Here is a 24,193-nt window from a genome sequence, read left to right as displayed (position 1 = left end):
GGAGAATATAGACGTCGGTGTCACTACCAATAGATGGTTTAAATCTGTAGAAAGTATTCAGGCAGTGCAAGGCTTCAGTCCCTTTCACACATTTAGATCATCAGCTGTACAGGCAGGGACAAGGAGGAGTCTCAATCTGTATTAGTAACAAGCATATAACTCTTGGCTGTTTAAACAGGATGAGACCCTGGAATTTCTCTACATGCAAGTCACCAGAGACACAGTCCCATACCATATCCTAGCAAGCTGTAGGTCACCTTCTCTATCCCTACAATCCAATGGCTTATACTTAGACCTGTGGCCTTTCCAGCTGTTGTAGATGTCTTGTGAGGTACATACCAAAAGGGGTGTTGTACTCTATAATGGGTCTAATGAGTGATGAGTAGAGGGGAACAATGACCTCTTTTTTCTGGATGAGAAACCTTTTGTGATGAGGTGTGCCACGTAGAAGGATTTCCTGACTACTGTGGCAATGTGATTATCAAAGGAGAGACTACTGTCCACCTGTGTCCCAAGGTCTCTTATCACACTTTCAGTGTTAAGTATACTACCACCTATGTTGTAGTTCATGGGTACAGAGTTTTTACCAAAGGGGATGACAATGCACTTTTTGGCATTGAGCTTGAGGCCATGGCTTTGACACCAGGCATCTGTCTCATTGAGGCCCTTTTGTAGGATATCCACATCGTTAGGAGTTTCAATTATGGCTCCTAGTTTGCAGTCATCTGTGAACTTCATTAGCCAAAGACCTTCTGTGTTAGCCTGTACTTCAGAGAAGTAGATACCAAACAGGAGAGGACCCAGGACTGAACCCTGTGGTACTTCACTTGTCACTGGTCTGAAGTCGGATTTGGAGTCTGCTACTTTCACAGTGTGGGTTCTGTCAGTGAGCCAGTTGGCAACCCATCTTGTGACATAGGGATTTATACCTAGTTTAGTGAGTTTATCTATAATTCCAGAGTGGGGGATGGTGTCGAAAGCCTTGGCAAGATCTTGATAGGCTGTGTGAACCAACTTACCCTTGTCTACGGCTTTGGTGACTGCTTCAAAGAAGTCTATCAGGTTTAGGAGACATGATCTGCCTTTTACAAACCCATACTGGGTGAGGTCCAGAGTTTGGAGATTACCAATGTCTTTGTTTATAAGTTCCATGATGATACATTCCATGGCCTTGCAGACCAGGCTTGTCAGGCTAATGGGGTGGTAGTTCCTGGGGTCCGTGGTGGCTCCCCCTTGTGGAGTAGGATAACTGTTGCTGTGCGCCATTCAGCAGGCACAAAGCCTGAGTTGAGGCTATGACTGAACATGGTACTTAGGTGGGGTGTCAGTTTGTTCTGTAATTCGTGTAGAATGCAGCATGGGATGTTATCTGGTCATGACAGAATTATCTACAAATTCTATCTAGCTAGGCTGGCAGCCTTCACCTATCTTCACATAGGGCTCAGTTTTTTTGTCCCACTTACCAGCAATGGAATGCCTGCCGTTTTAAAAAAAAAAAAACCTCCACTACCCTATGAAATGCTTGTTTTCCCTATGAAACATATACCAATGAACCAGTCTGCCAAGCATAAATGCTTGAAACGCCTCAAGGGCAAAAACACAAACTTTTATTGTTATTTGAAATGGGGGTAAGCCCCCATCTGCACCCTACATATAGGAGGGAGTGGTCCACCACATCTCTGACTTAAAAAAAAAACAACCCTACAATGGCACAAACATGAAGAAATGTTCATACAACAAAGGAATAACTGCTGGTGCAAACGGAAATGGCAGTGGCAGACATTTTCTATCGAAAACAGTCATTGGCACTTTGAGCTTGTGAGTATTGTGATTTGGGCTGTTTCTGCTCTTCAGGGAATGTAAACTCAATGACTTGTAGATGTCCAAAAACATTGCAGTCTTCAGATTCACTAAGTACTTTATAATTATTCCGTGCATTTATTTTTTTAGCTATTTAATGCTTGTTAAGTGAGGTAATGAATGGATAGAAAAGAGCCCATTTTAACAATACTTGATACTAGGTTCTGTCTTTCCCTCATATATATTTACCTGGGTCTATATCACATAGTCGAAGTTTTATAACTTCAAACATGGATTGTTCGAACCATTCCGTTCGAAGTTACAAAACTTCAACTAGTGATAAAAAAAAAAAAAAAAAAAAAAGTAAAAACAAAATAAACTGTTGTAAGCAGGGGGCAAGTCCCCATGCACACCCCTCTACTTAAATATAGCAACTCCAAGATCATATCACATTGAAATGAATGGAAACATCCCTTTATGGAGATTTCCATTTAAAGGCTCGAACTTGTACAAGTTCGAACTTATGGTCTCGACCATATGGGGTTCGAACTTGTAAAAGTTCGACGATGTGATAGGAACCCAATTTACCTTTGCTCATTCTAAATTCTAAATAACACATAACATGGTAGTTCAGGTGCAATTCTTAAGCAGAATAGATTATTAGTTTGATCGACATACCACTGTACATCACATACATTATGTTAAATGCACCCCCCCCCCCCCAACCTGCTGTAAAAAAATTTTAATGATGAAATTTATATCCTGTCCTGTAGGACAGGGGTTACTTTCCTGTTAGGCTGCTACTTTTGTGCGTGCCCTTCAGTCTAATAATTGTGTACTTGTGAATCATACTACGGAAGTGTTTAGTTACATTCTGCTACGCTTAGCCCTTTTTATATTGTGTAATAAGCAATAAGCCCCTTGCATTTTTCCTGGAGTTTTCAGTAGGATAAGCAGTGTGATGGTCATGAACTAAAAGCATCACACTGTAAACCACTACTGTATAGCTCAATAAAACATGGGGAATATAAACCTAATTTACCTGAAAATAATCTTTCAGAATGCTGCATTAAGACACTTGCACAGAACAAACTGGATATAGAAATGCCATAATGAAATCTTTCTAAGAAGTATATTTACGACTTTATCAACATTTTCTGCTCTGTTTTTCTGTGCACATTCTCCATAGAGTACATTGCAAGTTCATAGTTTTCTAAACTCAAAAAAAAAGTCTATAATAGTGTTCATGCATAAACACCACAACCTTCTATATCAGAAAACAAATATGAACAAACTGTTTTTTAAATTGAAAGAGATCTAATATTCCTTCCCATTCCTGTAAGAGATGCACAGAAATGTTTATAGAGTCATGCTATTCTCATCATGTCATTACTGTACCTCTATCTTTACATTTTTTGTGATGCCTTTTAATGCATAAGTATTCTGTATAACCAGCACCAGCTATCAAGGTTTCCATTTAGTTAAATGAGGCTGCTACATCAGAGAACTGCATTAAATACAATGACTGACCTAGCTTATCTACAGCTGCTCCCTGGGTCTGAAATAATAAGCTTCCATATATATCCATCTTGTCAGTTAAAGTGGAATTACTGTTAAAATAACTACCACATTCCTGCTGCTTCTAACCTTGATTTAGTCAAATTGACTTGCATTCCATTGCATACATCATTTGTCCTTGGGGCAGAAATGTGCTTATTCCTGGAAACCAGTTTTTATATGAAGCAACAGCACACTGCACATTTCAGCTGTGACGTGTTCTCAGAAGAAAAGATTCATTTATTTATTCATATTTTACCATTTAAAAAGTGCCTAGTACCTCTGGGTGTCCGCAGTAAATGAATCCGACTAATTACTGAAGTACCTAAATGTATTTTGATGGTACTTCAGTTACCTGCAACAGATAATTACCATGGTTAATGAATAGCTTAATGAGGCAATTAAACCCAAAAGGGTGGACATGGAGATGGAAAGCGGATGACAGAAACAAACCTGCTGTGCTGCCTAACCTAAGACAACTGTAACTACCTGAAAATACAATATAATTTAGGAGAAAGCATAAAAATAGCACTCAGTACACTTTCAGATGTGCAGATTTAAATAATTCAGCTGTGAAATTCAAAGCTGAGTTTATAAATATGGCTCCAGTGGAATGACCAAGATTTTTATTTATATTATATTATATTATATTATAAGGTGAATTGGAACACTATGGTCTTTTTCATCCATAAGCTAGTACAAATAGAAATGTATTTATTTATTTATTTTACATTTGTTGACCGGGCTAGTCCAACAGGATATATGTTCATTTTCAGTAGAGGCCCGGGAAAAAAAGCTCCAAGACAGATACATACATACATACAAGAATTTTTAAGGTTACAATAAAACAAACATAAAAACAATTTTTGTACATATAGAACAGTACATTTCATAAAACTATTTACAAAATTAGAGCAATATGTTTACATTTAGTGGTAGGTAACATTTTCAAACTATTCACTATTTGCTTTCATTTGCAATTACAGAATCACAGAAAATTTATCACAGTGGTGAGAGAAGAGCTAAAACGGATTTAGTAATAGTGATAGATTAGTCAGGGTTAGCAGCCAATGAGAATTAAGGAAAGTTTTAAGTTTTTGTTAAATAATGAAACATGTTTTTGTCTTTACCAGATGTTGGCTACAGTGCTAAATTTATTGGCTTATTTATTGACATTTGTTAACCGAGTAGTGTCCGAATGGGCTAGGATTCCGTCTTCAGCAGAGACCCATGGAGAAAAGCTCCACAAATTAATGACCATAGTTAATTATTCAAAAACTACAGTAAGTAGTATAAATAATACAGTACAAACAGTAAATTTAAAAGTGTTTGTAACAATTTTGGGCTGATGCTAACAATGGCAGACATAGAAAAGGTTGAAAGATCATGACATGAAAAACCATATTTAAAGACGTACACATTGCTGAATACAGAGATAACTGACCTTTTCAGTACTTGAACAGGCTACCTGTGCTTGTGTCCAAAGTTTAAAGAGAAAGAGAAAAGAAGAACTCTGTTAAGGAGTCGAAAGGAAGAGAGCTGGGTAGTGGGATGAAGGGGTGGGGAGTTAGTAGGAGGGAGGGAGATTAACTAGGAGTAGTACAGGGGCAGATCTAGGTGGTTCTGAGATATTATTTTATTTGTGCTTTAAAGGTTGAATAGTTGAGGCATACTTATATGTGTTTGGGGAGGTCACTCCAGGCCTTGACAATTTTGTTTGAAAAGAGGGAGTCACCTTAGTAGTTTGACTGAGTTATTTTTAGCTGTAGTCTGAAGACCTAAGAGACCTGGTATTGACATGAGTTTGGACCAGGGAGGAAAGGGCAGGGCAGTAACTGGGGTTTTGAATTATTTTGTGGGTGAAGGTAAGTTGGTTTAGTGTTATCTGGTTGTGGAGTTCTAGCCAGTTTAGTTGTTGGAGAACAGTACAATGATAAGTTTTATGGGGCTGGTTGCAGGCAAATTTTGCTATTTTATTATAGCAGGAATCTAGGTTGGTTAGGTCTGCCTTGCACAAGCTTGTAAAAGTGTGAGAGCACTAGAGAAGGGTAGTTAGAAGTTGAGATCTAGCTGTGGCTAGTCTGGCTTGGTGTGTTAGGAAGGTTCTAGCCCTGTAAAGAGAGTAGAGTTTGCCATGGACTTTTTGGATTGTTTGGGAAATATGAAAATCAAATTTCAGCCTGTCATCTACAGTTACACCAAAGAGTTTGGTATGATTTGTAGGCTCAATATTGGTACCATTTGTAGATTGAATATAGAGTGAAGGAGAGTGGGGCTTGGTAGGTCTGCTTGAAAAGTATGTTAGCTTAGTCTTCTTCGGGTCTAGGATGACTTGGTGGTTAGACAGATAAGACTCTATTTTCTGGAATGCTTTCTGAGTCCTATGTTGAAGTTTGAGGAGGGTGAGTGCAGAGCAGTTAAAAGTTGTATCATCTGCATATTGTACAGTTGTTGCCAGTTGGGTATCAGTATTTAGATTACTGGTAAATATGATAAAAAGGAGGGGCCAGAGTATGACCCTTGGAGTACACCAGTGGAGAGTAACAACAGAGGAGACAGTGTGTTCTCCCATTTGGTGACCTGTTTGCGATGAGATAGGTAGCTGAGAAACCATGTAAGTGCTGATGAGCTGAGACTGAGTGTGGCAAGTTTGTTAAGAAGGAGTTGATGGGAGACCATGTCAAGGAAAATAGCTGAGACTAATAGACTGCTGCTCTTAAGGTGATGAATAGTACTGGTAAAAGATATTAAAGCTGTAGTGGTACTATGTTTAGATCTAAAACTATTCTGGGTGTGGGACAGTAGGTTATCAGAGGAAAGGTGAGTTAGGAGTTGTTGGTGAATGCATTTTTCAAGTATTTTGGCTATGGAAGGGAGGATGGCAATGGGTCGGAAGTTGGAGATATCAGTAGAGGGCCACCCTTGTGGAGGGGAATGATGTGAGAGACCTTCCAGAGGTGAGGTACATACTGCTCAGAGATAGAACGATTTATTAAGATAGAGATGGGATAAGCGATAGATGGAGCTACTATTTTTAAGAATTAATTTGGTAGTTGGTCAGCAGGTAGGCAGCAGGGTTTCAGTTTGGTGAGCTGCTTTTTTATGTTTGCAGTTTGGACTGGTTTGAAGAAAAAAGTCAGCAGTTGTAGAGGAGGGGGATGGGATAGTGAGTGGTAGATTTTGATGGTTGACTAGGAGGGATGCGATACAGTTAATAAAATGTGTATTGAATTGAGATGCTAAAGGTTCAGTGGAGTTGGATGTGGAGGGGGTGGAGGTAGAGGTTTTGCCAGGGCTTAGGAGGTAGTTAATAGACTGACAAAACCTTTGTGGGTTGTGCAGGTATTTTTGCTGAGATATTTGGAAGTAGACCTTTTTGTCATTATCTATTTTTTTTGTTTGGTTTCTTAGTTGCTGATAGGAGGTAAGGTCATATTTGTGTTTGGTAGCTTGGTATATGGCTCTGGTTCTGTCTCTTTGTTTAATAAGGAGCTTAGTATCATTAGACAGCCATGGCAACTTTTTGGTTTTGGTGCATATTTTTCTGGGGGGGGGGAGCAGGCTATTTAGTATGTCAAGAAATTTGTCAGTGAAAAATTCTACAACAAGGTCCAGATTTAGGCTTTTTAAAGGTGACCAGTTGCAGTGCTGTAGTAATAGATTGAAAGTGTCGGGGGAGAAATGTTTTGTACAGCAGGTGCATTTGAATGAGCTATTGTTATGGTGAGTATATAACTTTTGTATCCAATGTTGTCTGCTCCATCTCTGGATTCAACCTGTGGGAAGTAGTCCCCAGCCACAACAATTCATCAGGAGGAACTAAGGAAGGATATTCTACAACACAGTAGAAACAAATGAAGCTCTGGACCTGGATTGAATGCCCAGCTTATAATGCAACACAAAATTTGGTGGCCCATTCAAGTAGCAGTAGCACAAACAGATACTCTAGAAAGAAAAGCTGTGGACATAGCTACAGCCCTGGTTGAATAACCTTAAGGATTGTGTAGGATAGTCTTGTTTTCAGAGAATATGCAAATAAAATACAATCTAACAACCACTTGGAGAAAGTTATTTTAGACACAGGAGAGCCATCCTGGATTTTCAAAAGGAGACAAACAACTGTCTCAATTTCCTGAAAGACTTGATATGGTCAACATAGAATCTTAGTTGCCTATGCACATCAAACAGTGCAAAAGGTACTTGCCTTTGTTGGATTGGGAAAAACATAGGAAGACGAACAGAGCTGAAGCTGTTAAGGTAAAGGACAAAGCAGAGATAGGCTCAGTAAACTACTAGTTGGACACAGCAGACATGACAATCTATAAAAAAAAATAAGTAACATGGGTGGAGAAAATGGAGCACCTACCCCATCATCAAAATGTACGGGGCGCTGAATGGTTATTGATTGACTGATTTAGTTATTTATGTATTTTTTACAGATTACAAACTGTCATTTAAGCAATCTCAAAACAGCTTGCAGACTGTCTGTCAAACTGTAAGATTCTTTTAAATCACAATAGACTGCACTTAGTTTTATAAGCCAAGTATAAGTCATACCAATTGTAATCACTTAATGACAGCTTGTAAATTATCAAACTGTTCTTAGAAAGGTTTGATAGTTTATAAGCCATCATAATTTATCTCCTACTCAGCCAACTATGCAATCAGGAAAGGTATCCTCTCCCACAACTTGAATACAACCTGCCTTATGTTTCAGCAGTCTCTGATAAAACTTAAGCACCTTGCAAGCCATTTCAGTCTACATCTGTAGATTCGTCACTCACTCCCCCATGAAAGAGCACCACTGTATTACTCTGGAAAAAACTAAATGCCTTCCAGAGAAACAGATAGTAGGCCTTCTCCTAGGTATACAAATATTTAAGCTCTTACATGAGAACTAGTTCCCTCCTGTAACTTCAAAGCTAATAAGACCTCTCCCCTGTTATAACCTTAGAAATCTTAGTCACACTGGTCTCATGATGCAAACCCCTCAATCCAAACTGCAGACCTAAAACCATACCTTTCCTGTTCTTGGCTCTAAATTGTGGGAATCCCTCCCTCTCGGACTTAAAGACATTTCTTCCTTTCCCAAATTCCGAACTATGCTAAAATCAGCATATCAGGCCTTGCAAAATGTGGTTGCTACCTATCTAGACATATAACCTAAACTTTCCCCTCCTCTTTCTAGTTACTATCTCTTCACTGCTTTGGTTCTCATCACTTAATAAACTCTCAGTGCTTGTTTTCTTCTTTATTTTACCAACCTTGACTTGTGTTAACTTAATGTACATTTTGTATTTTATGCTATTTTTTTTTGTATTCATATTTTCATTGTACATATGCCATTTATGTAATCATCTATCATAGTTTCCATACTAACAATATCTGAAAGCCATCCAGGCTGGCAAATGCCTTTGCTATAGCTCTATGTACTGAGCAATACAGTTTTGTCATGCATACAGACCATTTGGAGTTGAGGACCACAGGTTTGCTCCTTGACTTGTTTTCACTTGTAAAAGAAGATTAAAATTTGCTCCAAAGACTCAAATTTTAACAACAACAAAAAATATAGAAGCTAAGAAACCAGCTTTTCAAGTTTGAATCAAAATTGGTAACCTTAACTATTGACTATAAATATAGAAATTAAATGTAAATAAACAGTGCTTACAGTGAAAGAGTCACAACTGATAAAAGGGTGGACTTGTATCTGTGTTACAATAATACAAATAAATATCAAGTCTAGTTGGGTAATAAATAAATAAACTTAATCCTACATCACAACTGACACTACCTAAAATCAGATTATGTTAACATGATCCAGTGTGATATCTTAATAAGTATTACATAGGTGCTCCACATACATTTATAAATCGAGAAATGGAAGCTTCCTAATGAGAGGGCGAGAGGGAAAGAGACTAATTCAAAAGCAAGACATGATACATACCAAGCCACAATGTCTCAGTGTGATATGTTAATAATCAAATTGCCATTTATGTATTTTTCAAATCATAAAATGCCAGTTTCTTGGTGAGAAGGGGGGGGGGTGCAAGACGGAGTCAAAAACTTTGCTTAGTCTTTGTGGGAGGTTTTCCTTCCTGAAATCAAGATCTTATTTTGTGGAAGGAGTTTCCATACTCATAATTTGTAGTGTTATGTTAATAAAGCTTTGTTCTTCTGAAAAGTCATCCTTATCAAATTGGTGAAATAACTAAATAATCCTGTCGAGTAAAGCACTTGTGGATAAGAAAACACAATGTGAACAAAACAGCAAATCCAAAAGTGCACCAACACGCTGTGAATAATCCAATGGAACTGTTCTGGTTGAACTCTTTATTAGAACAAACAGTGGTAGTAGTAGTAAGCGCTTTCACGTCCTTGCGACGCTTCCTCAGACTTCACAGCGTGTTGGTGCACTTTTGGATTTGCTGTTTTGTTCACATTGTCTTATCAAATTGGTATCAAAGAAAGCTAGCCATAAAATAATCTGCAAAATAACCCTCATAGTGGCCCTTTAAAAATGGACTTGCATCAGCTAGAATATGGATACCCAGTAGCACCCTGGAGTAAGGCCAGAGGGGTAGTGTTTGTAGGCTAGTGTCTGGTGGCTGAGTAAGACAAATTGCCACATCAGGCTCAGTCTGAACAAACTGCATGGTGCCACAATGTGGGCTCAGTCCCACTGCAAGGTAAATGGTGGGCTTCAGACATAATGTAATTTAAGTAGCAGGCACAAATTGTACAGATTACTGTGGGCTAGAACCTCACAACAAGAAGTGCCACTTTGCTGTGGAATATTACCTCATTTTTGGGGAAAGAGGTAGAGATGCACAGAAAGCTGAAAAGTACCATCTAGATATAGGTGGTCTTACCTCTGCATACTAGATTGGTTCTGAAACCAGATTTCTTCACTGGGGATGGTTAGTCTTCTAATATGTGCTGTCTCTAGGAAAGATGTGAGGTGGATGTGAGTATATTCACAGGGACATGCCTTGGTGCTACAAATTTAGAGTTTGAGTAGTTGATTACAAGGTCACCTAAACCATCATTGACAGATAGACAAGACACGTTGGCATGATAGATTCATAGCTCAACATTTATTTATTATTTATTTCAATCTCAGAAGCTTTGTCCATAAAATTACTGAATTCCATGCTACCTTGGCTGTCTACTCTTCAGATATAGCTATCATAACAGAAACCTGGTTAAAGCCCCACATCAAAGACTCAGACATTACATCAAATGGATACAATATTATTAGACAAGATAGACTGAACAAATGAGGTGGTGGTGTAGCAATTATGTGTAAAGACTCTGTTAATGTGGAAAAAATAAATCGTACTTCACCAGACATCCCCAGCACTGAAATTCTAATCACACGCCTGCAAGTTAATCCTCACAAAGCCATTAATATTATAGCAGCCTACCTGCCCCCTGGTAACAACCTTCTCAGCATAGAATCCCTCCTTTCTTTAGCTGCATCCTTCTTCAAAAAAAAAAAAAAAAACTATCATCCTAGGTGACTTTAACTTTGACCGTCTCTCCTGCTCCTCTAACTGCCCTACCAATTTTATTAAACTATACGATTTCACCCAAATTATAACTTGTCCCACTCGCACTGACAAACATTCCAAAAAATAGTAATTACTTGACTGGATATTAACCAACAAGCCAAGCTTGGGGTACCAAGCCGGCTGCCTACCAGTCACTCTAAGTGACCATGCCCCTACATAGCTAGTAAGAAAAAGAATACAAAGCCAAACCTACATACTCTTCAAATACACCTGTAGCAAGAAAAATTTCTTCCCTGATACATTTAATCTACTACTTCAACATTGTGATTGGTCTCCTTTAAAAAAACTACAACTAGATGTTGCAGTGGAATACTTCAACAACTAATTCTTTGACATTTTAAATAATCTTGCCTCCATCAGGAAAATATACTCCAAATCCAAACAATTACCTTGGCTTTCTAATGGCTCTAAACTTTGAATTAAACAAAGGGACACAGCCTGGTCGCTATATCATACCACCAAAGACAAAACTGATTTCACCTTATATCAGCAATTAAGAAACCAAGCTAAGAAAAAAATCAACAATGATTAAAAAAAAAAAAAAAAAGAACTACTTTCAAACGTGCCAACAAAAGCTCCTGCACAACCCACAAACGTTCTGGCAAAATATTAACCTCCTTATCCTGGAAAAACCTCCACCCCTGCTCCCTCCACTTCTAATTCCTATGACCCTTTAGCCTCACAGTTCAGCTCTCACTTTATCAGTTCTGTCACCTCCCTCCTAGACAGCAAGCAAAACCTACCACTCACAGTCCCCTCCCCTACCATTGAGAACACAAACTCTTTCTCCTTTATAGGTTCATAGGTTCATACTAGGCTATCTGCCCTAGGGCATTTATAAGCCTAGCCAGAATGTGTTTGGCTTTCACCACCCATTTTAAATTAATTTTGCTATGCCCTTTTTTGAGGTTAGTATACTGTGCCTCTGTCTAACAGTGACACAGAAGTGATACCCGGGGTAAACCTACGATCTCCCATCCACTCATCAAGATTCCTCTTGAAGAGAGTCAATGAGGGACTCTGCCTAACCTGGACTGGGATTTTATTCCAGAGTGAAGGGAGCCTCTGAGTTATGAATCTGTCCCTCCAGCATGTCCTATTTATTTCAGTGCTGAGGTTCAAGTCTCTTGAGCGTGTAGCTCGATAGGATTTGGATTTTCTGAGGTGCAGCATGTCCATTAATTCCGGTTTGGACATGGCTTTATACGTCAGGCACAGATCGCCTCTGAACAGGCGGTATGCCACTGAGTAGAGCTGGAGATTCTTTAACCGGGCAGCATATGGCATCTGTTTGAGCCCTTTGATCCTCTTGGTGAGATACTTTTGGGGTCTTTCCAGTTGCTGCAGGTGTCTGGTAAGGTACATCCCAAAAGGGGCATTGTACTCAATTATGGGCCTGATGAACCCATTCAAACTACTTACATAAAAAAACTCCAAAGTAAACTAAAACTCTGCTGTCTTGCTGTTGACCAACTACTCAACAAATTCCTAAAAGTAGCTGCTCCATCGTTCACCTACCCCATTTCCATCCTAATCAATCACTCTATCTCTGAACAGTATGTGCCTCATCTCTGAAAAATGTATCATTCCCCTTCACAGGGGTGGCTCCTCTAAAGATATACCAAACTACCGACCCATTGCCATCCTTTCTCCCATAGCCAAAATCCTAGAGAAAATTATACACCAACAACCCCTGAATCACCTCACTACTAACAACCTACTATCCAGCTCTCAGCATGGCTTCAGACCCAAACATAGTACAAACACAGCACTAATAGCCTTCACTGATATTATTCATCACCTCAAAAATGAAGGGCAACTAGTTCCAACAATTTTCCTGGATATGTCAAAAGCGTTTGACACCATATCCCATCAACTGCTACTCAACAAATTTGCTACATACAATCTCAATTCATCATTCCTAACATGGTTTCACAGCTGTCTGTAAAACTGTCAACAGGCAACTAAATGGGAGAACAAACTCTCCCCACTACTACTAGTATCCACTGGTGTACCCCAAGTATCCATACATGGTCCCCTCCTTTTTGTCATATTTACCAGCCACCTAAATTCTGCCACCCAACTTGCCACTATCATCCAATATGCAAATGATTCCTCTCTTATCTGATCAGCCCCCCCCCCCCAAGAACTTCAACATAAAAATGCAAAAATCTTTCCAGGACATTAAAAATTACCTCTCCAACCATCAGCTCATCCTAAAGGCAAGCAAGACTAAGGTGGTGATTTTCACAAACAATTCATCCATGCTAAGCTCACTATCTCTCTCTCCAATTACTCCTCCAATGGAACAAAAACTGAACCCACATATCAGACCAAGCTCCTAGGTGTTACAATAGATGACAGACTAGAATTTGATAAACATATATCTCTAACAATCAAAAAAGTCCATACCAAACATTGCACACTCTATAGGGCCAAACCATACTTTACACACCAAGCCAGGCTAGCCACAGCTAGATCTCACTTACTATCTACCCTCCTCTACTGCTCAAATATTTTCACCAACCTACATAAGGCTGACCTTAGTAACCTAGAGTCCTGCTATAATAAAATAGCTAAGTCTGCCACCGATCATCCGCATAAAACTCACCATTGCTCCATTCTTCAACAACTCAACTGTCTGAAACTTCCTAACCTGTTAACACTAAACCAACTTAGCCTTGCCCACAAAGTCATACACAACCCCAATAACTGCCCTGCACTTTCAAGTCAGGTCCAGCCTAACTTTAACTGCAGGTCTCTTAGGCATTCCGACAGACTAATGCTAAAAGTTACCCAGTCTCATAACTATCATGGTGACTCCTTCTATCCCAATAAAATAGCTAAGGATGGGAATGCTCTTCCTCAGCACATCCAAAACAATCACAACATCTCTTCATTTAAAAAAGCCTAAAATAATATCTCAATAGCAACTGGCTGTGCCCCTGTATTTCTCCTGGATATTTTTTCTCCTGTTTCTTCACTGCTGTCTTTTCATGTACCTCTCTTCAGCCCCTTTAAGCAGCTCGTACTTATGTCCCATTTTCTAACTGATTTGTTTATTTTCTAATACATTTTTGATTATTCCAGTTATCAGTATCTCTGTATTATATTATACTCATGTTTTCATGACTATATATTTCTTGAATAACTTTGTTAAATTGCATTTTTGTTAATATCTGTTCATAACTACTTGTTTTCTTAACTAAGTGTTACTGTACTGGAGCTTTTCTCCCCAGGTCTCTGCTGAAAATGGGCTACTTGCCCAGTCAGACACTACCCAGTTAACAAATGTGAATAAATAAATAAATAAACATATCCCCTCATCTACAGAACAAACTTCCACTACATTTTAAGCACAGCAGTGGACATGTTAACAAACAAAGGCAAATCTAGATAGCTGAGTTAGCAGACACAAATTTTTCCATTGTCTGTTTTGTGTTGCCCCTCTCAAGGCTGAAGGGAACTTTTGTGTTTGGTTTATTCAGTAGGTTTGTAATGGTCTGTAGACTGATTGCCTGGTACTTACTTATCACCCTAAAATGTAACTCAGAGATGCAGAGGGAATACTCTGCCATTTGTGCATATGCACAAAACAGTTAATCAACATATTTAGACTTCTCTGACATGACAGGACTAGTGCTTAAAAAGGTGCCACCTACTAACCTTATAATCTATGGTGAAACTTCAATACATATGAGGGGAATGACTGAAATACTTATTTTGCCATGACTGGAGGGAACAGCTTACCTGTTCTGTACCTGAATGGTGAGTTGTTATACATAAGATTGTCCACAATAAACACCATGTTCCAACAGGGGGCTGCTCATAAGTGTACATGGTATCAGAGCACCTTTGGCCACTAACCAATGATTGAATTTCTAGTCATGTCATCAGACCTGTTATTGATTGTTCTTAACATTTAGGTTAATAGAGCTCTTAAATGATCATCATTTGGTAATGAATTGGCTTAGATGACCAGGGCAGCAGCTGGAGATATCTGGAAAATACAAGCATATGGTGAGAATGGTCTAGAAAGATGCACCAGTTGTGCCTGTGCAGGATGAGTTCAACTTCTACTAGCTGACAAGTTTCTGCACACCATGGAGCCATGTGGCACGATACCTGTTCAAGACTTCAATAAGTGAGACAATAACAGATAGCTGTGACCAAATGATGATCACTGCTTGACATGTTGTTAATCCAAAGTCCTCACTCTCAACCACTCTCTCAGTCACTCTCAACACTCATGTTCCCTTGCATCAAAAGTAACAGAATCACCCTTAACTTCTCTCTTAACAGATTCTGCCAACTATGCTTGTTGTAAATTCTTATTTCTGTTTCTCAATACAATGTTATCTTGTATAATCCTGCATTTTATTGTAATTGAACTTGTACAATGCTTTCTTGGAGCTTTTCTCCCCGGACCTCCACTGAAAACGGGTCATGTTGACCCAGTGGACTTCCCTGGTAACCAAACTGGAAATAAATAAATAAGTCCTGTTGTTGGATGCCATCAGTAAGGAAAAGTCATCAAGAAAACAAAGCATTCTTCCATTCAGTATTAGCAGGGGAATCTTTAACTTCTTGTGGTCCAGTGTTTGATTCCCCCAGCCTTCATTTGCCTACTCCTTGACATTAAGCAAGTCAATTAGCTAGGCAGTGCTTTGGGACAATTGGGATTTTGGGATAGGTGCCTTAATGGCCTCCTGGACTGCTTGCTTAGTAACTATCTATGAACCTAAGACAGTGTCAGAAACAGCTGGAGGAATAAGATTATTTCTGTTCCTGATCAGTGGAGCTGTTCAACATTTTCATAATGATTAAGCTGTAGGAGTTGCATGAATCCAACTGCAAATGCTGAAAGCACTGGATATTATTGGAGTGTTGTAGTTAATATGCATATTCAGTGGTGTAGAGAAGATGGGAGCAATACCTCTGGACTGGTAAACCTCAAAGTCATCTTACCAAAAAGGAGAAAAGTATTATTTTAGAGGGATCATGCTCCCTCCTCTTCCTCCCTGAAAAAGTTTATGCAAGGTGCTGAGGAGAAGATTCCATCAGATAACTGATTTAGGAGAAGCAATGGGAATTCTGTGCTGGTAATGGAAATGCTCATCATCTACTTATCCTAATTCAGATACTGCAGGGCCATGGAAGTTCATGAGTTCAAACTGCATATGTTTTGTAGTCCTGATGAAGGTACATGCCAGCATAATCCAGAGTGTCTTGTGGAAGGTGTTGCAACAGTATGGAGTCCCAGGGCCACTTCTGGGTGTCATTTGCTTCACACATTTGTGGAGCATGAATTGTGTCTGATTTATCAGCTTTTAGTTAGATATGTTCAAAACTGGCATAAGAATCTACTAAGAATGCATCTCACCTCCTGCTTTGTTTATGATTTTTCATGTAAAGGGTATCAAAACACATCAGATGCTGGAATATTGTCTAGGTTGGGGACAAGAACGTTGGATATTTATTGTTTGCATATGCAATTGTCCTCTTGGCTTTAAGTGACTGTGATCTCCAGGATGCAGTGGATTACTTCATTGTTGGACTTGGAGCTTCTGAAATAAAAAAATTAGCATGTTCAAATCAGAAATCATTGTTGTTTCCTAAAAAAAGTGTGGACTTTTTTTTCTGCAGGTGACTGGTGAACATTTTTACCAAGTGAAGTAGCCTGAATATTTTGGTGTTCTTATTAAAGACAGAGGTTGATCAATAAATAAGTGTAACATCAACAGTACTGTAGGTGCCCTAATAAACCATGGCGGTGAAATGTTAACTAACTTACAGGAAGAAGCTTTTGGTTTATCAGTCAGTCTAGGTTATAGTTATGAGCCCTGAGTATGAATGAAATAAGCTAAGTATCAGAAATTAGGTTATTTTACAGGGTTGTTGGGTTCATTTTCTAACACAGTATGAGGTAGATTTTCTGAGAGCATCTTGAGGTAGAATATCAAGAAGCCTTAGATGAGGGGGGCTTTATTATCTAGAAAGCAAGCCCCCAGTAGGTTCTAAAGATAATGTACCAGGAATGACCCACTAAGAGGAAGCCTCAGGGCACAGCCAAGATCCTCTAGGAAGAGTATCTCTATTACCACACTTGAATCCCTTGAGTTTAATTTACCCAAATGTTTTGGGTTTCCATTACCATGTCAGGAAAGGGCCCCCTTCCTAAGTCAGCATACAATTAGAGTTCATGAAATTAGTACTATTTCAGTGTTTAATGTTTGCTAAAATGCTCTTTCAGCACCTGCAATGTGCCCAGAAGTTCCTCATTCTATATTTCCTACAGGGATTACTTGCATTGGTAGCATATTTAAGTTTGATTATATATTCTAATTTTTATTAGACGTCTTGCTCCTACTATTATTGGAACTGTCTGGGTATCATTCTTCCAGGTTGATCTCATTTCTCATTTATGCTTGCAAATCCCAGTATTTTATGACTGTGTGTCTCTCTGTACATAAGAAGTGATAATCATTGGGTGCAGAGATTTCAATGATCAGTGACTTTTGTCCTTTTTTCATGGAATACTGTTATCTGGTTTTCTTGCATCTATTTTTTGAACTGATGGTAATGGAGAATGTTATGTGATGAGGTGAGATTTCTTGATGGGAAGACTGAAGTATAGTCTGCCATGCTTTCCACTGCTACAACTCTTGCCAGGAGAAGTAGTTTAGAAAATGAATGAATGGCAATAATTATTTCCTCACATTGAGTAGTTTCTCTCTCTCTCTCTCGATACTGTAGGCTCTTTTTGTAAGGGGGAGTATATCTTCTGAAGATGAAGCAGCATATTTAAGCACTATATTTAAGAGATATTCTAGTGCAAAGTCATAATCCTCCTTAGGCCCCAATCATGGTTATTTTGAACATGCTCCAAGAGAAGAAGACTCTGAAAGCTCTAGTATAAATGTCCTAAAGGATACTAAATAGTTTGATATTTACCTCACAAGCACAAGTTCAGTTTTAATACTCAACTTTAAAAGGGAAATTGGCTAGGCTTAAAATGTCCCACAAGGGCAGCTAGCCTAGTACTTCTTTATGAACCTATAAGACCAGTGAATCAAACATGCTTACTTTTTGAATTCCTGCCCTCTATCAGTATCTCAGGGAAAAAAAAACAGTTCCATTGCAGTGCAGCCAGCTTGTTCAGCTTGCACCTTTGATAGATTTCTCCCCACCTGGCATGACTGCAGCCGTAAATGGCTACTGTGCACATGATGATTATCACTGTGTATCTGGTTATCACTTGAAAGAGAAATAGTGATCATTCCACTGTTATGCAAGTGAATCTCCCGTTGACTTTTGAAACTGATCTTACTGTGAGAAAAGGTCATGAAGTTAACATAAAATTTAAATAACAGATAAAACTACCCCTGTAACTCCTAATCCTAACCCTACCCCTGCCCCAACTGTATCCTTACAGGTGACCTTAAAAAAAACTTTCTACATTACTTCTAAACAAAACAGACTCTGACACAAGCACACACTCACTAACACACCTTACCTAACCTTTACTCTGTCTCTAACCAACAAACAATAAACACCAGAGCTATTTCCACACCTAATTCCTGCTCTAACCCTGACCTGCAAACACTTGTAGAAACACCAGATCTATCTCTTACCTAACTCTTACCTTAACCTCAACCCATGAACACTCAGATACACACCTAACACAAGCCCTATTACTTATTTTGGCAAAAAAGACATTGGGCAATGCCAACATTCAATAAAATGAACTTTTGCACATAAGCACCTGCAATTCATTCTGTTAAACAAAGGCACTTTCAAAAAAAAAATTAAATCCACACACACACACACACACACACACACACACACACACACACACACACATACACACACACACACACACACACACACATACACACATATATATATGGATCTGCTTCACATGACTGAAAACTCAACATACTGAATTTCATTGGACGGAGACCATAATACCTAATTTTCAAAATACTGAAAACTTATTTGACTGAGTCTCATTATACTGAAAGCTTACAATGCTGATTTTCAAAATACTGAATTTTAAGCTGTAGGCATGCACACTTTCAACACCAAAGTTATTTTCCAAAACTTAACAGCTACTTACATACCCTCTTAACAGAAACCAGATGATATAAAACCAAACTAGGTGGGGGGGGGGGCTACACCCCCGACACTCCTCCCCAAATATATATAACTTTAGGATCACACAACAGTAGGAAAAGGGCATATAACTTTTACTTACCTTATAGTACTATACACAATGCCAGTATGTCGGGAGTGCACAAAACATCCGCCATAAATGTAAAGAGACATACCCACATTTAGAAACACTACAACACTACTGTCTACTCGACTATTGGTATTCTGACAGTCAGCACTTTAAGTTACAGTAATTTTTTTATCACAAGCAAGTCACAGATGAAAGGAAACACACTGCACGTCAATGGCATAAAATTCAGTATTTTGAAATTCAGCATTGTAAGCTTTCAGTATAACGAGACTCAGCCAAATAAGTTTTCAGTATTTTGAAAATTAGGTATTGTGGTCTGAAATAGACTATATATATATATATATATATATATATATATATATATATATATATATATATATATATGAATGAAACACAGACACACACACATATACATATATATATATATATATATATATATATGTATGTATGTATGTATATATATATATATATATATAAAACAACACACATACACATGAAGCATACAATTCGGTTCCATGTACCAGTGTTCTTGATTCCTAATTTTATAAAGAGCCCCATGCAAGCAGGCCACTTAAAGCTTTGATAGAAAGGACAATTAAATGTAAGCTCCATAAAAGTGGGGGGATATCTTCACAACATCAAAAATTATATCTAAAAAGGAATAATAAATGTTTTCAAATCTGAAAAATATAATCAAGATGCAATAACCTGAAACTAATGCCCAGTTACTGGGCAAAATGACAAGTGTTTTGTAGTGATATTTGTTGATCACACACAAAATATCTGTAAAACATTTTGTAAAATTCAGTTGGGTAGCCTCACATGTTAAATTGACTGATTTTGAGTTCATACATAAAAAAGGACAGAGTGTAGCAACACCTACGATTTCCAAGGGTTGGACACATGGGCTTACCAAGCACTACTTGTGAACATCCCTATGCAAATGAGGATGGGTCTAACATCTTATCAGAAAATTATGAGAATACACTGTAAAATCATAATAAACTTGGCTTTGAATCTGACACTTTAGCAGACATTTGAGAGTGAATCTCTACCTGAATGCTAGAGAAGTCTTCATTCTGAGCAGGGGGAGGGCCAGTCAGGTAGGACTGGGTTGTCCCACAGTGTAGTATGCCTCCTATGTAACATTATTTATAGTAGGAATATGATCATAGAAAGTTTAGATATAAGAACTTGATCTGAAGATGCTTACAAGGACGACAGCACTTATCCCAATACAACCTATAAAAGGAATGGTCTGTAGTCAGTTTCTCTTTTGGAGAAGTATTTGGAACTGGATTTACTTTGCCTTTAAAAATAAAAGACTTTATTTGAAGGAATTGCCCTAAGTACTTGGAATATTGACAATCTTGTGTTGGGAGAACACAGTACAGTGGATTATAAAAAAAAAAATGTCCAGTATATGGAAATGAATTAAGTGGCTCTTCATAGTTAAGTAAAGTTTCTTATCACTGTGTGGTTTCTTTTTCCAGGAGATATGGTCTCCCAATCAGCTGATTGGCTATCTGTTTAGCATGAAGAGGACATTTATCTGATTGCATTGTAAGGTATGAAATATCACTATTGAAGGCCACACACAAGTAGATGCTTCCAGAGTGTTAAAAAGTTTAATCAGCTTAGCTGGATTGACAAGAGTGACTTTTTTGGCTTATTTTTATTTTATTTTTAATGCTTAATTAATGGGTAGTATTCTTTTTGTCTTTCTTTTTGTAACTAAGTGCAGCAAAAGTCAATATCCCATCTGAGTTTGTGGCCTTTGTAAATTACACTCTGCTTTTTTCATGCAGTTTGAGTACTAAAATTTCACATAGTACATACATTTTCATGTCTTATTAATTGACACTGATCTCTGAGTTAGTTGTTTTATCTGGAGTGCAAACATTTACATTTTGTTCTGATACTAGACTCTTACAGGTTCCATTCCTTTTATTGCTTGTTGTGAAAATAATTCCAATATCAGGCATGAAGGTTTCACCAATGTGTTTGTCTGACATTCATTTGTTTATAATGACTTTAACTATTTTTTAACCAAAGCTAAAGTTTCATCTCTGTTTATTTTTTTCTGGGGAATAGATTCTCAACAAACCATGTTAAACCTTGTTAACACTTGACTGTCATCTTGGAACACCATTTTGACTCATCTGAACATATGATGATTAGGCACACCTGCATCATATCTGGTGGGTCTCCAACTCTAGAAAAGTACCATCTTACACCGTTTCTGTTTATGCTCTAAACCAGACAACTTCTGAAGACATTAGACTCTGGCACAAGTCTGGTAAATAAGTACTCAACTCATGACTGAGTCATTCCTAACATGTCCAGTATATTGATGGTACAAATAGTCCTTATCATCAGCTTCCATTTCTAATCTCTCTCTCTCTCTTTTTTTTTTTTTTTTTTTTTTTTTTTTTTACTCAAATAGCAAATCCTGCAAACTATGAATGGATGGAAAATTAAAGCAAATGACAAGACTGTAAGGTTATTCTGAACAGCACAAATATATACAGAAGGTCAGTCATGCACAAACAACAGAAGCTGAAAACTATAGCAAGATGGAGGGTGAACGAGAGAAGTATTTGACGTGAGCCTTAGAAGGAGATGGCTGGCAAATGGGAAAAGGTTCAGTGATATGATGTATAACATTATTTGTATTGCCCTATGGGGAAGGAGACAAAGGAAGGGAGACATATTGTCACTGAATATACTGGTTGTTATGAAATGCCTGATATGCTGAATTAATAGATGAATGTATAATACATTTTCTTATATGTGAAGTTGTGAAGTATTGATTTTTTTTTGTATAGGGTATTAGTGAACTAAAAAAAACACCAGCAAAAGATTCTCTGTCAAGTGTGCAGTGCTGTGTTTGCAAGTAACAAAACTGTTACTAACTGTTGAACCAAAAAAATCTCTGTAATCATTGTAATCACTGTATAACTGTTTTGTTCATTTCCTCAAGATGTATATAAACTTTTCTGCACTGAAAAAAGAAAGCAAGCAATTTAGAAAGTGGTCTGAAAAAATAACAAACTCTATTCACTATTCAACACTCCAGGTAGATATTTTAATGTAAAGGGAGATCCCAAATTGTCTATCACAAGAAGTAAAACATATTGGCCACTATTTTCCACTTAAACAAATGGACCATTATACAACCCACTTGAAATCCATCCATCCATAACAACTTTTCCCATCTTTGCACATGGGGTCAGGGTGTTTGTTCAACAATGACAATCATCTTGAGCCAAGGTTCACACCACTGGGTTATTAGCCCCACCGCAGACAACTCACATCTGGCTTTGAGAAATGAGCTGTTGTTCTGAATCTCTGGTGACAAAAAAGCAATACACACATTTCTGTTGCTTTACTGCATTTCCACTCCTGCACAGACAAACTAAATATCCTGTATTAGCAGATTAGCAAACTAGAGATCCTAGATCATCAGTAACTGACACAAAATGTTACCGAACTCAGCTACAATCACAGTTCTTATCTTACATACAGTGAAATATACCAAATGTATGACTCCATGTGTGAATGTGATAATAAGCAACATAAAACAGGTAATCTCAGTAAAACTAATACACAGCTTTTGGACATTTTTATCATATCCCATAAAACATACAGTTGATTTTCTAGTATATAGCCAAGATGTCGACATTAAATTAATTGTGATTAATGGAATATGTTGCTGGACAGATTTTAAGGAAGACAGCATGACTTTTTTCCTTGGACAGACTCACCAAGCAATATCATATAATTAAAGAAAACTGACTAAAATTACAGCAAGTATCACAACCTAATAGAAATACACCACGCTATACCTATAGGATGTCCAACCATAATACAAAGTATTATTCTTATAATTAGTGCCAGATGTGCAACAGGTAGCACACTTGCCTATGGTGCTAAAAAAAACAGAAGACAGTGGGTTCCATTCCCACTCCAGATGATGTAATCACTGACACTTTAATGCATCATTAGGGGATATTTCACTCCTGAATGTGTCATCCATTGGATGAGATGTTACACCTAAGTTCAATCTACTTGAGTTGGTGATAACTCAGGAGAATTTAAATGATCCCACAACACCAAAAAGAGTAGGAGTCCTTTATTTAACACACTTATTTACAACAATCATGCAATATTTACAATATTTACACTATGTACATTATTCATAATGTCTAAGCACTCCACCTTTCTACTTATACATTCTATTAGACCCTCACTCCATTTTCCATAACCAAAATGTTATATTTTCCAATATTTTTGCCAAATCTCATCTTTCATTAAACATTATTTCCTTTACCCTTTGGTTCTATAGAACCCATAGAACTGCAAACATAGTATCTGTTTCACATACATACTCTTTTGTCTTATTACCATGATATATATATATATATATATATATATATATATATATATATATATATATATATTCAACAGCATCCGTATTTATGTCTCCTGTATTGTTTATATCCTCAAAATAATGTATATCAATTTTTTCTATACTTTTATAATTCTTTTACATTTTAAAAATAAAAAATGCATGCTCAGTTGTCCCGTGTTTTTTTATAATAATTACATTCTTTTTTTTACACATAATATTTGCTTTAACTGACAATTTTTTTTATTCCAGTCTCTGCAAAAAGTACTGGCATTCTAATATATCTTTACATATTTTCATTCTTGTCTTTATTGCCCTAACTTCTTCTTCTTCCAGATCTTTCCAAGGATACACATAGTAATGTTTTTCCCTAATATATATTCATACTATACATTTCTATGTTCTTCAGTATAACTTACATTTATTTTCTAACATATCTTTTCCTGATAAATTTTACATTTTTTATTTATATCTTGCTTTTTTATTTTAAATTTCTGCAATGATTCCATTCCTCTTCTGTATTTAGATCTTAATATTTTGTTTAGTAAACTTTCTTTAACTTCCTTCAAACATTTCAGGACCCTATACAAATTTAAAGAGGCAGCATAT

General features: G+C 37.5%; 1 long non-coding RNA gene across 1 annotated transcript in view; it reads left to right on the top strand.

Annotated features, from left to right (window-relative positions):
- Positions 1-23,564, top strand: part of LOC122794777 — a 424,689-nt gene extending 401,125 nt beyond the window's left edge. The window contains exons 2-3 of the long non-coding RNA XR_006363696.1: positions 21,268-21,472; positions 21,620-23,564. This is a non-coding gene — a long non-coding RNA (uncharacterized LOC122794777). The remainder of the gene's footprint in view (positions 1-21,267; positions 21,473-21,619) is intronic.
- The last annotated feature ends 629 nt before the right edge of the window (positions 23,565-24,193 follow it).

The sequence above is a fragment of the Protopterus annectens genome, chromosome 2.part1 (genome assembly GCF_019279795.1).
Source record: "Protopterus annectens isolate FY-2018-M chromosome 2.part1, PAN1.0, whole genome shotgun sequence".
Taxonomy (NCBI): Eukaryota; Metazoa; Chordata; order Ceratodontiformes; family Protopteridae; genus Protopterus; species Protopterus annectens.
Note: the sequence above shows the minus strand (reverse complement) of the source record. Positions and strands in the feature narration are given on the sequence as shown.